The sequence below is a fragment of the Pleurodeles waltl genome, chromosome 8 (genome assembly GCF_031143425.1).
Source record: "Pleurodeles waltl isolate 20211129_DDA chromosome 8, aPleWal1.hap1.20221129, whole genome shotgun sequence".
Taxonomy (NCBI): Eukaryota; Metazoa; Chordata; class Amphibia; order Caudata; family Salamandridae; genus Pleurodeles; species Pleurodeles waltl.
The window spans coordinates 1,176,633,448-1,176,648,099 of NC_090447.1; positions in this window are offsets into that span (position 1 = coordinate 1,176,633,448).

The following is a 14,652-nucleotide window of genomic DNA, read 5'->3' on the forward strand; positions in this document are numbered from 1 at the left end:
TGTTGTAAGACTTACAAGCACGTATATTGTTCTGAAAGAAACAGTAGATGTGGTGTTTTCTATTCCGCCAGATTAGTATACTCTCAAATTACACTGGTGTCTTTATGCCATCATCACACTTTCATCAGTTTGCAAATTTATGTAGCACATTTTCTTGTTAAATCTACCCACAAAATCTGAAGCAAATATCCTCATAAAAGTGCAGTCATAGTCAGAACAATGGACTCCAAAAAAATGTTACTTTGTTGATCGGTTCAGTGTCATCCTATTGGTTAATGAGCTTATGGTTTTAGCAGTGGTTGCGCTAGGATCAGGGACAGCTTGATAGATTTTCTCTAAATTATCAGGTAAAAACGTTTTCTCTGCCTGATGAGATATATTTAGGTAAAGCAATACTGTCAGTATTGCTGCGAAATATACGGTGGCTGAAAATAAATGTATCTCCCTACTCAAAAGCTCCCTTTGTTTTATACCCAATAGGCGTGATTAAGCAGGTGTGAAATCACCAGAAGTATCGGAAAACCGATCAGCTCGAAGGAACCAGGCAGAAAAACACAGCAGCATAATCTTCAGATATGATTTTAACACAGGAGGATGCATTGTCGCTATTTGCATTTAAACACGGCCCTCCAGCTCCATACTAATGACAACTACGGAAAAACATTATGTATACAGTACGCTGACATTTACTATCCTTTATGCAGCAGATCACTGCATAAGTAATTGCAGTGCTGTATTGTGCTAAGGACAAAAAGTAGGGCAGCACTAGATTTAGGAAGAGTTGCCTGCTTAAGGCATCGTTAACAGTACGCGTGTTAAAAATTGATATTCTACTGGATGCCCAGCCATGTGCTATGATGAAAAGGTCAGCCAACAATGTCGAGAATAAAATTTGCGGTGGTGGTACACCCTCCGGTACAACTCCTACATATAAACCACTGCACGGGGATTAGGACTCTAATATTCCTCAATTCGCCCAATCCCACAATACACTTAGGCCCATATTTATACTTTTTGACGCTAAACTGCGCTAACGCAGTTTAGCGTCAAAAAGTTTTGCGCCGTCTAACGCCATTCTGAAGCGCCATGCGGGCGCCGTATTTATGGAATGGCGTTAGACGGCGCAATCAGACCGGCGCTGCCTGGTTTGCGTGGGAAGAAACCACGTAGACCAGACAGCGCCGGCGTAGGGGGAAAATGGCGCATGGGCGTCTTAAAATGGGGCAAGTCAGGTTACGTCGAAAAAATCGTCTTAACCCGACTTGCGCCATTTTTTAACGACGCCCATCCCCCATCAACATGACTCCTATCATTGGAAAGATAGGAGTCATGCCCCCTTGCCCAATGGCCATGCCCAGGGGACTTCTGTCCCCTGGGCATGGTCATTGGGCATAGTGGCATGTAGGGGGGCACAAATAAGGCCCCCCTATGCCACCAAAATAAAATATAAAAAATAAAAAATAAAACTTACCTGAACTTACCTGAATGTCCCTGGGGTGGGTCCCTCCATCCTTGGGGGTCCTCCTGGGGTGGGCAAGGGTGGCAGGGGGGGTCCCTGGGGGCATGGGAGGGCACCTGTGGGCTCATTTTGAGCCCACAGGCCCCTTAACGCCTGCCCTGAGCAGGCGTTAAAAAGTGGCGCAAATGCGCCGTTTTTAGCCACGCCAACTCCCGGGCGTCTCTTTTGCCCGGGAGTATAAATACCACGTAAAGGCCTGGGAGTCATTTTTTAGACGGGAACGCCTCCCTTGCATATCATTAACGCAAGGAAGGGGTTCACGCTAAAAAATGACGCACATTCCGGGAACTTTGGCGCTATTCGCCTCTAACGCCATAGTATAAATATGGCGTTAGTTGGCGTTAGTTTTGCGTCGAAATTGCGTCAAAAAAAACGACGCAATTTCGGCGCAAACGGAGTATAAATATGGCCCTTAATTTGGACAGTTTTTGCCCCATCTTCTTGCTTCCCTATTTAGTCAAGCTATTGCTGAAGCAAATGGGCTACTCCAAGGATATCCCACTGGATTTTAACCAGAGCACAGCACTGAACTTGCGGCTGTATTGGCCCTGGACAGTCTGATGAAACTTGTAGTTTCAGATGGTGTAGGGGTGTTGATTTTGTTAGACTTGTCAGCTGCTTTTGATACTATCAACCACAATGTTCTACTCAATTCCCCACAGGTAGCCAGCTTTACTGGATCAGTACTAGATAGATTAAATCCTTCCTCTCAGGAAGATCACACATTGTGGCATTACAACCATTCTGCTTGGGAACTAAGGGCTCATTCCAAACCCGGCGGTTCATACCGCCATGCCGACAGCGGCAGAAAAGACCGCCACCGGCATGGCGGTCTGAACTGCCATATAATAAACACAGGGAGGGCTGCTTGTGGCGGCCCTCCGCCACTGCCAGGCTACCACCGACAGGCAGCCTGACAATGGCGGATTACATTATCTGACTCCGGGTAATGTGCCCTGTTTCCCCTAGACTTTCCCTGGCGGGTTCCCCCGCCAGGTAAAGGCTGGCGGAAGGGGTGTTCTGGGGCCCCTCTGGGGGCCCCTGCTCTGCCCATGCACTTGGCATGGGCAGTTCAGGGGCCCCCGTGCAGTGCCCCGTCGCGCAGGTCACTGCCCAATTTAGGGGCAGTGATCTGCACGAGGGGTGCTGCTGCACCTGCTGCACTGAGGCATTGACGACGGTTCCAATGTTTCCGCTCGCCGGCCCAGCAGAATGTTTGTAATGCAGCCGGCAGGGTCTCAAGGGGGCTGGCAGTCTATGGAAAGACCGCCAGCATGAACACAGCGGTGTTGACTGCAGTGTTCATAATGACCCCCTAAATCTCTCGATTGTGGTGTATCACAGGGTTTGTCCTGTCCCCTATCCTGTTTAATCTTTCTTTAAATCCTAGCTTCTTTACTTCATGAGGAAAGGAGTACTTTTCAATAATATGCAGATGACTCCTGGCTTACCTTTGGGCTACCTCACCTTCCTGGCATATTCCAATAAGAATTTATGCTCCATTTCCAAAACATTGACCACTGTGTTCTGGCAGATGTTCACAAAATCCCAGTGATTGAATCCTAAAACACCAAGATTTTTACATGCCCCAGCAGTTAAAGTCAAATGGAATGCTTCTTAGTGGCCTGAAATTATGGACTCATTTCTCCCTCCATTCAATGTAGTTAGCCATCTTGGAGCCCTGCTAGATGGCAACATGTCCTAAAGTGCTCAAGCTTCCAGACTGACAGGATTTAAATAAAAATTCAGGCCTGGGCCTCCAATGCTAGCCCCCTTCTCCCTCGTTCAGTCAAATAAGATCTGTAACGAGCTCCAGATTTTGAAGTGACTGCATAGAGGGGAAAAAGGGACGAGAGACAGACAGAATAAAAAATACTCTAAGCATCGCAGCCCACTGACATCAGGAGAATGGCTGGTGGAAAGCATGCAGCAGGGACCCTAGGTAACCCCATAATAATATAACACAAGGTACCACTACTCTAAATATAGCTGTGTAGAACAAGATACAGTGGTGGTCATTATGAACATGGTGGTAATGACCGCCACGCCGGAGGTCATTACCGCCAACGGCATGGCGGTCCAGACTACCATATTCTGAACACAGTAGTGAACTGGCTGCAAAGCAGCCAGTTCACTACCACCCACAGCCAGGCCAGAATTGACCACCGGGACGACGGTAGGCACATTCGACCCAGCGGTGGAGGCCAGACCGGCAGTGGGATTATGATCCGATTTCCACCAGGGATTTCCTGGCGGGATACCGAATCAGGTAATCCCTGGCGGAAAGCATACAGGTGACAGGAATTCTCATTCCTGTCACCTGTATGTAACACACCAGCCTCCCTTGCCACTACAACCACCCACATCCCCAAGCCCCTAGAACCGCCCTCACACCCCACCCCCCAAAACCCAAAAACTGACCCCCAACCCTCCTTCGCCAAATCTCCATGTAGGCCTCCCAGCTCCCCCCTCACCATTCCCCACCCATCCCCCTACATACAGGTCCCCCCAAACCCCAACCCCTCCACATCCTCATGCACCCATACACCTACATGCACACACGCCTTCATACACTCAGACACACATCCCCCCTTCACAAAAACTCACGCACACCCCCATGCACTCACACACTCACACATCCCCCCTTCCCTCTCGGGCAGCACTTACCTGTTCTGTTGCACTGCTCCAGGAGGGGACGGGCTCCATGGATGCTGCTCCGCAGGCATTGCCGCGTCTCCATACAACGCTACCCCTATAACTGCATCATTATAGGTGTGACAGTGTCTGGACTGACGTGGCGGTGAGGGTGGAGCAGCATCCACCCCCGCCACCGACCGCCAGCATGGCGCATGGCAGGCCTCACCGTCATTAATGGTGGTGAGGCTCCATGCGTCGGAATATGGCGGATACCTAACGCCGCCACTGGCGGTCTTCTGTCGACTTTCAGCATGGTTGGCGCGGGCAATCCCGCAATGTTCAAAATTACCACCAGTGTCTTAAGAATGCCATTAGAATGGCTTACAGTATATGGAAACAGTGAAACCATGGCTAGCTCCCAGAATACCAGGATACAGTACAGGAACACAAAACGAAGTCCACCTCCAATAGTAGAGACACTGGGTGCCTGGTTGACTTGAAGTATTGGAAGTTGGAGCAAAGCTCAGTATCTGTGGAGGGAAGGTTTAACCTGAGCTGGCCCAACCACCCTAGGGAACTGAAGGGAAGCAAATAAAGGTATGGATAACACAAATGGTGTGAGCTATGCCACCCGGAATAAAGAACTCATCAACTGCTTTTACCAGTCAAAATCTAATGTGGTGCCTGTCGTTAAATCTTTTCAGCTCTTACTGACCTGTTAGTGTCTGGAACCTACTGGTTCTTTCTAGAATGTTCCTGCTCTTTCAAAATGTTCTAGGTGTTCCGAAATGTTCTTGTTCTTTCTGCCTTGACCCAGGAGTGCTGATCTGTGGTATCCTGTGCTTCCAACCTCCTTCACCTCCCCAGTTCACCACTGTGCCTTATACAACAGTCGCCGAGGCTGGCCAATACCAAGCTTGTATTGTGGAGCCTGATAAATGTGACCCCATCCCTGCAACACTGGACATGATCCTCAGAGAGCACACACTCCAAGATTCCTGATGAAGCCAGACTTGCTTTGTCCAATTTAAGATCTTAAAACTGGGGAAAACTACATCCCATTTTGATAAATGTTCAAATTCAGTCATAGCTAGCCTATGTTAATTTCCACTACTTAGCCAAATCTGAAAATCTTCTCCATTATCTAGAACTCATCCATAATCTTGAATCCCTCTGCCCACAGAATGGCAAGTACTATGAAATGACCATACATTTATCTTGTGGTTAGGGACTTCACTTGCAGCTGATTCAATCTGCATATTGTGGAGAATGGACATCAGACAATCTCAGCTTTGCTGGTGATTCTTGGCACACATGCAGCCAGGACACCAGGAGACTGCAGACTAAAAAGTGCCAAAAAAAAAAAAGGCAGCATGCCTTTGCTGTCTATGCACCCATGATCTGGAACAACTGGTCTGTATCCATCAGGACCTCTCCAATGCTGTTACAATTTAGCATAAAGTTGAAGATGCACCTCTTTAAAGAATACTACATCACAATCTATTAGCAATCCACAAACCAGTTATGTCTCCTATGATTCATTGAATGTATGCTTGTCTTTCACTCTGTACAGCACTCTGTTCGCTTTGTCTAGGTTTGTACTATAAAAATGCAACATGCCAAAAGCACACAAAACATACTTTCATTTGTTCCATGGTCATTTTCAAAGCCATGACAATCCGTCCATACCAAATTGCCATAATTTGTTGCATCTAAATTCTCTCAACATTGCTTTCCTCATGTCAGCTAACCTCTGGTTCCTTGACATACCCAGTGTTTGCATTATCCTCGTGTGTGACCAAACATTTTCTCTTGCAGCCTCCAGACACTGAAATAGCCTACCCTTTACCCCGTGGATCAACTACATCTTATTTACCTTGCTAAAATGTTGGCTTTATAATCAGTAAGCCCTGTTGGCCTTTTCTTTGCTCTTAATTGCTATGTGCCCTATACCTCTATGAAGCTTTGTTGAGCTGTATAAATAAAATTAACATTATATAACATAAATTCATATAACAACACACTATATGTATGTTAGTGTAAATCATGTTACATGTAAGTATATCAGGCGTTATACCACTGTACCCCTTTATTAGGCCTGGTTTCTCTCTCATGTTAGGATGTGTGGCAAAGCTGGGTCACGCTACTTTAGTGAATCTAGTTTTGCACACAAAACCTACGATGTTTGCACTGACCACACCAAGATATACACATTTTGCAAAATTAAAGGGAAGGAGGCACAAAGCTGTTTTGGCGTTGTGCAAGGGTCAATGTTTGACACATAAGCCATATTTATACTTTTTGACGCAAAACTGCGCTCAAAAAGTTTTACGCCGGCTAACGTAGTTTCTTTGCGCCACCCGGGCGTCAAATTTATACTTTCACACACGGCAGCACAAACCACTTGTTAAAGTCTTTTTTTTTTACTCAAACCAATGCGCCACATCGTAAAGAAAAGCAACGTTAACGGGGGGAAAATGACTTTCATTTGGTTTATGGCGTCGCAAACCAGATATGTGCCATTTGTTGCTGCAATAGCGTCAAACAGCGGCGCAAAAACAACAGTTCAAAGGATCCCCAAAATGGATTCCAGAAGCCATGAGAGACCCCAGGAAGATGACAACTGACCAGGAACCAGCCAGGAGGACCCACACAAGAACCAGGAGAGAGAGAAGAAAAGGAAGTGTCGGTTCAGTGCAGAGAAGCATGAAATACTGGTGAAAGATGTGACAGAACACCAGCATCAACTTTTTGTAACCTCTAAATTGCCAATTGGTAGGAGAGAGGCAATTTGGCAACAAATTGTCGATAAGATCAACAATGTGGCAGAAGTACAGAGAACAGTCACCAAGTGCAAGAAACGCTGGCATGACTGCAAGCGCAGGATCAAGGAAAAGATGGCAAGAAACAGGAAGGCAGCACTGCAGACTGGAGGTGGGAGTCCAGCACAGCAAGAGGCCCTGGACCACATGGAGGAGATGGTGGCAGCCGTTATCCCTGAGGAGATCGTCACAGGGATTCAAGGACAGGATAGTGCAGACTACCAGGATACAACACAGATGCAGGGCAAGTGGCATGGGGAACAAAAATGCCTAATTGTTAACTGCAAGCGGGGCGGCATACCTACTAAACAATGCATGTCAGCCATGATAATCAGGTAGTGGAAAGGGTAAAGGGGCACGGCACAGGTGCATGGGCTGTACAGGGGAAACCTGGGGCACAGCACAACACTACATCAACAACCTATGCATTGGGGTACTCTGCCATGCCAAGGATGTTGGAAAGGCATAGCCAGTTCAGGAGGGTAGGGTACAACGTAAAACTGGCCTGCTGTCACACGACAGCTAGTATTGTCGCTACTTGAACTAGGGCTCAATTTCCAGTCTCAGGCCATATCCGCAAGTGGTATTTACCATTGACAACAGTTGCCACTACCACCTCTGCTGTGTGTGCAGGTCAAGTAGCCAATGGCAGTTACGTGCCCATGGATCAAACACTCCCAAAATAGAGGGTTCAGCATGACAACGTTATCAATCCCCTGTAATGAATAAAAATGTGCAAATCCTGTCAAATGCTAACGTCTATAGGTGCTACAAACATCAGGTATTGTAATTAACATTATGAGGTACACAGCAGTAATGTGATACACATGCTGCACATGTCAGGGTCTACCCTGTGCCTGTGTTACAATAGCTGCAATGCCACCATGCAACATCTCAAGTGTCATAGTGCTAAGACAACAGCATTGAGGGGGAGGACATATGTTTCTAGCTAGTGAAACACACCCACACAGTCATAAGAGGAAATGGAACAATGCTAGGACCATCAGTGCAATCCAATGTAACACACATTCCCCAACATCAGCAGTACACACTACCAATGCTGACACCCGTATCGTGCCATGCCAATGCTATACATAATATATGCTAGGTCTCAGCAACATATCAGTGGATGTGAAATATCAGAGACTGGGTCAGTTTCAGATTGTCAAGTGTGGTGCAAGTGCCATCAGAACAACCACAGCCAGTGCAAGGCCACCCCATGATAATAGAAGTAGACGGAGGGTTGAGTTGTACAATAAGGTGGCAACATACAAATTGGACAGAACCTACACCTAGAGGATGTGACGCAGACATTTCCCCAAACTGACCACACTACATGTGACATGCAGGTGGGGCATAGGCCTTGGAGAATGCTAATATTAATGACAGGAACAATGAAAAGGAACAAAGATCACAATGTGCAACTAATAGGAAGTCAGGAAACTCACATTACAAATGCTACAACACAGACACACTAATTGTACAATATCTCATTGCAGAGGACGAAGGCTCTCCTGGGATATGCCTGTCCTGGACTTCCCTGATGACATGGATGACGAGCTGACAAACATTAACCAGCAGCCCCTCCAAGATGTCCTTGGAACTCTCCAGACCCCACCTTCAGTCGCAAGGAGGAGCACAGAAGTAGCAGCCATCACAGAGGACCCACCCACCACCTCAGTAGTATGACCTGCCAGCCCCAACCCAGCTAAGGACTCAGAGGACACTGTTAGGGATCCCATGATGGCCCATTAACTTATGAAAATTGCTTGGCAGTAAAGTGACGCAGATAGCAAATGCATCAGCTCTGCACCAGCAATTGTGCCCAAGGCAAATGAAAACACACAGGAAAAATGAACATAGGGGCAGTTAAAAAAAAAAATGTGTAGCATTTGCTCCCTGTTTTTACGCTACAGCTATGAAAAGTAGCATCAAACATTTAGATATTACCCAGTGTGCATTACTTTGGCATCCATGATTAATTTAAATGCTGCACAAACCAAGTCAAAATATCAGCCTAAGATATTTACTAGAGGTTAGGAAGATCTTTGTACGTATGGCCATGAATACAGTTCAGACATGTATTCAAAATAATTGGAGAGTACATTCATTCCTTGCTTTAGCATGTAAAATACATCTCATTCCTGGTACACTCACAGACCATGAATAAAACATTTGTTTGTGCCTCATTACCATCATCTATTGACGTCAAAGCAGCACTAATTTACAAGATCAAGTTGTGTTTTGTAAGTTTGTGCAGCTTTTGCGTCAACAAATTACGGTAATGCATAGCAAATATTGTATAAATCAGGGCTACTGTATGTTCAACTTGCATTCCACATGTCCACAAACATTGCATGCAGCATGTCACAAAATCTGCTATTGTCACTAAAGGGCATTTTACTGTACACATTAGTCTGATTTGTACTCACCAACAGGGCCACCAATCACCACACCCAGGTGGTCCAGCAGGTCTTGCTCTCTGGCCACAAGGTCAGCCCAGAGATGTTTGAGTTGGTGGTCGTTGCGCTGGCTGTTGAATACCCTCTTCACCTTGGACCACCTGAGCCTCCTCGCCTTTGTGTGATACCCCTGTATCAACCTGCCACCAGCCTCTAAAATCAGGGGGAGGAAGTGGCACACCAGCCAAATGAAAGCCCCTAGCTCCTCCTCACCCATTCTCCCCAGACGTGGCCTGCCCAACATCACAAAAATTAATAGGGATAGGAAAGGGAAAACAGGGAAATACAGGGAAAGGAGGTATGCAAATGAAACTTAAAGAACCCACAAACAGCCCAACAAGTCCCCAACTAACAGTACCCACTACACACTCCCAACAGTACAAAGACAAAATTAGACACAAAAAATGACCAAAACACACTTACACTGAATTACAGAGACAATTACAAAAACAACAGATGACAATTGGAATTGCACACAGGAGACAAAAGCACAATTTTGACAGACACAATTCTCAACACAGCTACACAGTCTAGAAGAATCACAGACTGCAAAGTGAAAGTGAAAGTACACCCACTGTACCATTTCTGTAAACAGGAAGTCCTATTACATCACTTCCTGTCTCAAATGCGGTGCGTTTTTATTTTGATGCGTGAAAATTTATGACGCTTATGGGCTTTGCTTCAAAATGTATTGACGCATATGCTTAAAAATTACCCCGCATTCAAAGATCAATATATTTTTAATTGATAACCAATTTCATGGGATGCAGTTTTGGAATTAACGCTAGGGACCAATCGATGTATAATGGCTGTGAGCGTCATTTTTTAATGCCTATGTGGCATTTTTTTACGCATATTTATCATTTTTGACGCGTTTGCGTCAAAATATCTGTCTTTAACTGTGTTTGTGTCGTTTTTCTCATTTTTTACTTACATGAAAGCTAGAACTATACAAAGATAGGCTGTTAGGGCCTGCTGTGTGTGTTCCAGTGTTTGGGCACATGTGGCAGACCACACTACCATGGACCATAATACTCATGTTGTTTTGCCAGATTAGCACTTTTAACTGACGCAACAGCAACCCAAACATTTGGAATTGAAATTTGTATTCCCTAGTTTGAGCAGGTCAAGATAGAAAGGCTACGCAACTTCAAAAATGTACTCATGGCCTGTGTGTTTATGTCTGTGAATTGGCTATTTCAGTTGTTGTTGTGCCTCTGTATGAGCGTCACAAGACGTGTTTTGCATAATGTGCTTGTATGCATGTGTTGTAATTGTGGATAACCATCAGATGCCATTCATTGAGGTACATCAGTCAGGATATGTGTTTGTCATACCCGTGGTGTCTTATGCTGTGTGAACTTCTCTGACTTTAGGGACAAAACATCTCCCATGACAAACTATACACAGGATAGATAGAGGACGGTTGATAATGGCAATGTTACAAAGGTAAGCCATCACATGTACTGCAACTCCAATCCAAAGAAGTTATGGTACACCACAGTTTGAGTCATGTAAATGACCTATGTTTCTCCTGTGGCTGTGGAGGACTAGCAGACCATGCTGCATGTGTTCACATATTTCCAGTGGTTCATTGCACAAAGGTGTCCAATTCAAGTGTGTGGCCATGTGTACCCTGTGTCAGTATTGGCCTCCATGTTGTCACAGTTACGTGCAAGTCTAGTCATGAGTCTGTGGAGCCAACCTTTGAATTAACAGAGTATCCTTCAAAGCCGGTTTGACCTAAAGTCAAAGATCAACTAACGACACACATGGGGATAGTCCAGCTATAGCACTGCAGACCTTTAATAAAGCAGATGACAGGGCAACCTTGGTGTGCTTAAAAACATTTTCCATCAGTAATAGGAAACAGGCAGGTTTCATCACAACATTGTACACAGGGTGGCCTCTAACATTCCCACTGCAACAAGGAACATCAGTGCCTCTGTGCTGATTAATGTCTTAGCTAGTCATCACCCATGCCCCATCAAAAGATAAAGGCAGAAATGAATCTGTGTGTGGACCGTCAGGGCACAAACATGTTTTGTCCTTGCATTCACATTGGCAACCCTTGTTTGTTGTGCTGGAGGCACCGTACCGAATCCATGCAAACAGCCATGGCACACTGTCACTGTTTGGCACTAATGAATACATGCAAAACCAGACAAAGGGATGGGGGCTAGATTAGGCTATATGAATACATGTCCCAGAACAGACTACTATAAGGAAACTGATTCAACTATACAATGCATTTGAGGATTCATCGTAGACCTACAAGACACAATACCCCAGGAGGAAAGAGAGGGCATGGAAAGCAACTATGAGACAAATGTAGCCACAGGGAACCTCTATGGTTAACGCAAAGACTGGAACCAGTCAGGCTAACAGGATGCAGGCTCTGTCAGGAACAAACATTGTCAAGGCAAATACACAGTGAGCAGACTCTGATTGGAAAAGAGGGAACAACATTGTGGGAACTAAGAACAGTTTGTGCTGTGGTCTGCAACGTTACACAAACCCCCAAGGGCTCTGTTACACAAGTGATTTGTACACCAATGCACAACAAGAAGATTCAGAAATTGGCAGCTTCTAAGTAGTTCCAGCCAGCAGCAAGGGCAGGGCAGGTTCAAATGGCTGGTCTGCATGGAAGTGCTCACAGGTGTGTGCACCTTCAATCTCTCACAAGTCCTGGAGTTGAGAATCAAGTTCAAAGGGCCAACTGGACCTTTCACATGGGAAGCAATGGACAGCTGATTACAGGTCCTACCGACTACTAGGCAGTGCATTATCAGACCTGAAGTCCATGCAGACTGATGAACTATGACTATGGCATGCCATACTGAAGAGGGAAGCACACAGGATTCAGAATGGGAGTCTAGGTGTGTGTAGATGAAGGTTATCAGGGTACAGATAGTCAATTTACAGGCCCCCTAGAGAAGGGTGGGGAGAGACTTAAAACATGGCAGTGGCAGGACTTATTACCTGGGATGGACTGTGCAGGGCATGTTTTGTGAGCAATGCTTGTCATACCTGGTGCACTTATGCTATCCATTTTAAGCCTAGATGGACTCCTTGTCACACATGCTCATTGCAAAGATAGCTGATGTCACACTTACTGCTGTCAAGGGTCTGGTCAGACATTCCTGTTACCAATGCAATAGCACATCCACTGCCTCATGTATGAGACCCTTTTTTACCTTATGATTGATGGTGTCTTAGTTGTGTTTCATGTGCTGCAATGAACCATGTTGGCAACATTGATGTGTGTCATTGCTGCGGTCCTCTGATATTGGCCTTCACATGTGAAATAGACAGGACATATGTCATTTACACTGTGTGTGATGTTGGCTGTACATTTATACCCATCAAATGTGATGTGGCTTTTTCAAGATCCTAATCTGTATTACTGCAATGCTCCATGAGGCAAAACTCTGATCATGATTCCTAGGGATCATGTGATGCATACAAATTACCCAGAACATGACTGAGTGATGAAGGTAGGTGTTTAATGACATATGATAACAAAGTGGTGATGGTGACTATAGTTAGAAGAGGTTGTGTACAATGTGTTGTCTCCAGCGCACTCCTGCTGCAGTGATTAGATGGTCCCCCTCATGTTCACGAACACCATCCTCCTCTTCAGGCATTTGTGGGTCTCTTTCATAGAGGGGAATGTTCCTCCTTACACAAATGTTGTGCAGGATGGCACAGGTCAAAATGATCTTGCAGACCATTTCAGGTGAATATAGGAGGCTGCCTCTGGTGATATCAAGGCACCGGAATCTGGACTTCAGGATGCCAAAAGTCCTCTCTACCATGGTGCGTGTCCTCCGATGTGCCTCATTATAGGCATGCTCTGATGCTGTGCTTGGGTTGGCAACTGGGGTCATGATCCATGGCTGGATCCCATAACCCTGATCAGCTGAAAGAGAAAATTAGTGTAAATATTTGGATGTTGGTTGCACCTTGATTATCACTTTGCATGGCAGTTGTTATCTTGTGTCATCTGTGACTCATCTGTGTTTGTGTTATTGTGTGGGATCATAGGGTTCTAGGATGTTCTTTCAGCATTGGGTTGTTTAATTATCAAAACTGGTGTTTGGCTGATTGGCCGGATATCAGCAGTATATTTGTATACTTGCAGCTCATTGTGTATCTCCCATGCATTATGTCATATGAAAGATGTGTCCATGTGTCTTCACTGGAGGTGACATGATACTTCCACACACAGAATTGATTCCACTGTGGTGGTAACAGGGTTGCACTATATGGGCTGAACATCCCATCCAATTCAACATATGTAATAGCATGTGAAAATCAACAGTGAGGCCCTTTGATTTGGTTAGGTGACAATGTACAACACATCTCCATAAGTTGGCAGCACTGAAGTGTTCACAATTGACAATGCACAAATATCCCATGTGTGACAAGTTATATGCAAACCCATATTTTGTGCCCTCACCGAGTTGGCTCATGTGAAAACGTGTACCCACACTACTGAACCTGCTCCAGGTAAGCTGGCTAACTTGGTTGTGGAGGTGCACGTTTAGGTGTCAGAGGGTCCATGTGCCTGTACATCTGTTGTGCATATGTGTAATTGTCTCAATCTGTATGTGTAGCAGTGTGCTCTTTGCAATATTGTCACATCAATATGTGTTCTTAGCACAGTCCACTTGCTTATTGGTAGCCAGCAATGTCACCCCAGGAGTGATGTGAGATGTTGGTACTGCGTCAATGTTTCCATGTCCCCTTAATTAGAGTCAGCATCATCATGCTATGTGTCTCATGGTGTTTGACCTGCAGTGAAACACATTACACACCCCTTACACAGTACGTATTGTTTGGAAGGGTGTGTAATTGAGAGTTATTGATGTGATATTGGAAGATTCATCTTCCAAGTTGTACTGCCAGTTAAGGCCATGTCATTGTCACTGTGTGGTTTTAAATTTGTCCCTTGTGGCTCTGGAGTGGCATCTGTTGTTATTTGCATCTGTCATGTGTCCATACGTGTGTATCCCAGTGGGTCAGGATATCAAACATGACTAGCAGTGTCACAACCGCAATGTCTTCCTGGCCACGTGTCAATGTAGTGGTGTATGTGTTGGGTGTCCCACAGGGTTGCTGTGCTGTGTGTATATAACTAGGTTTTTGTACTTACCTACAAGTAGGCCATTGCCATATCGTCCATCCTGGAAGTGTTGATTGATGGTGC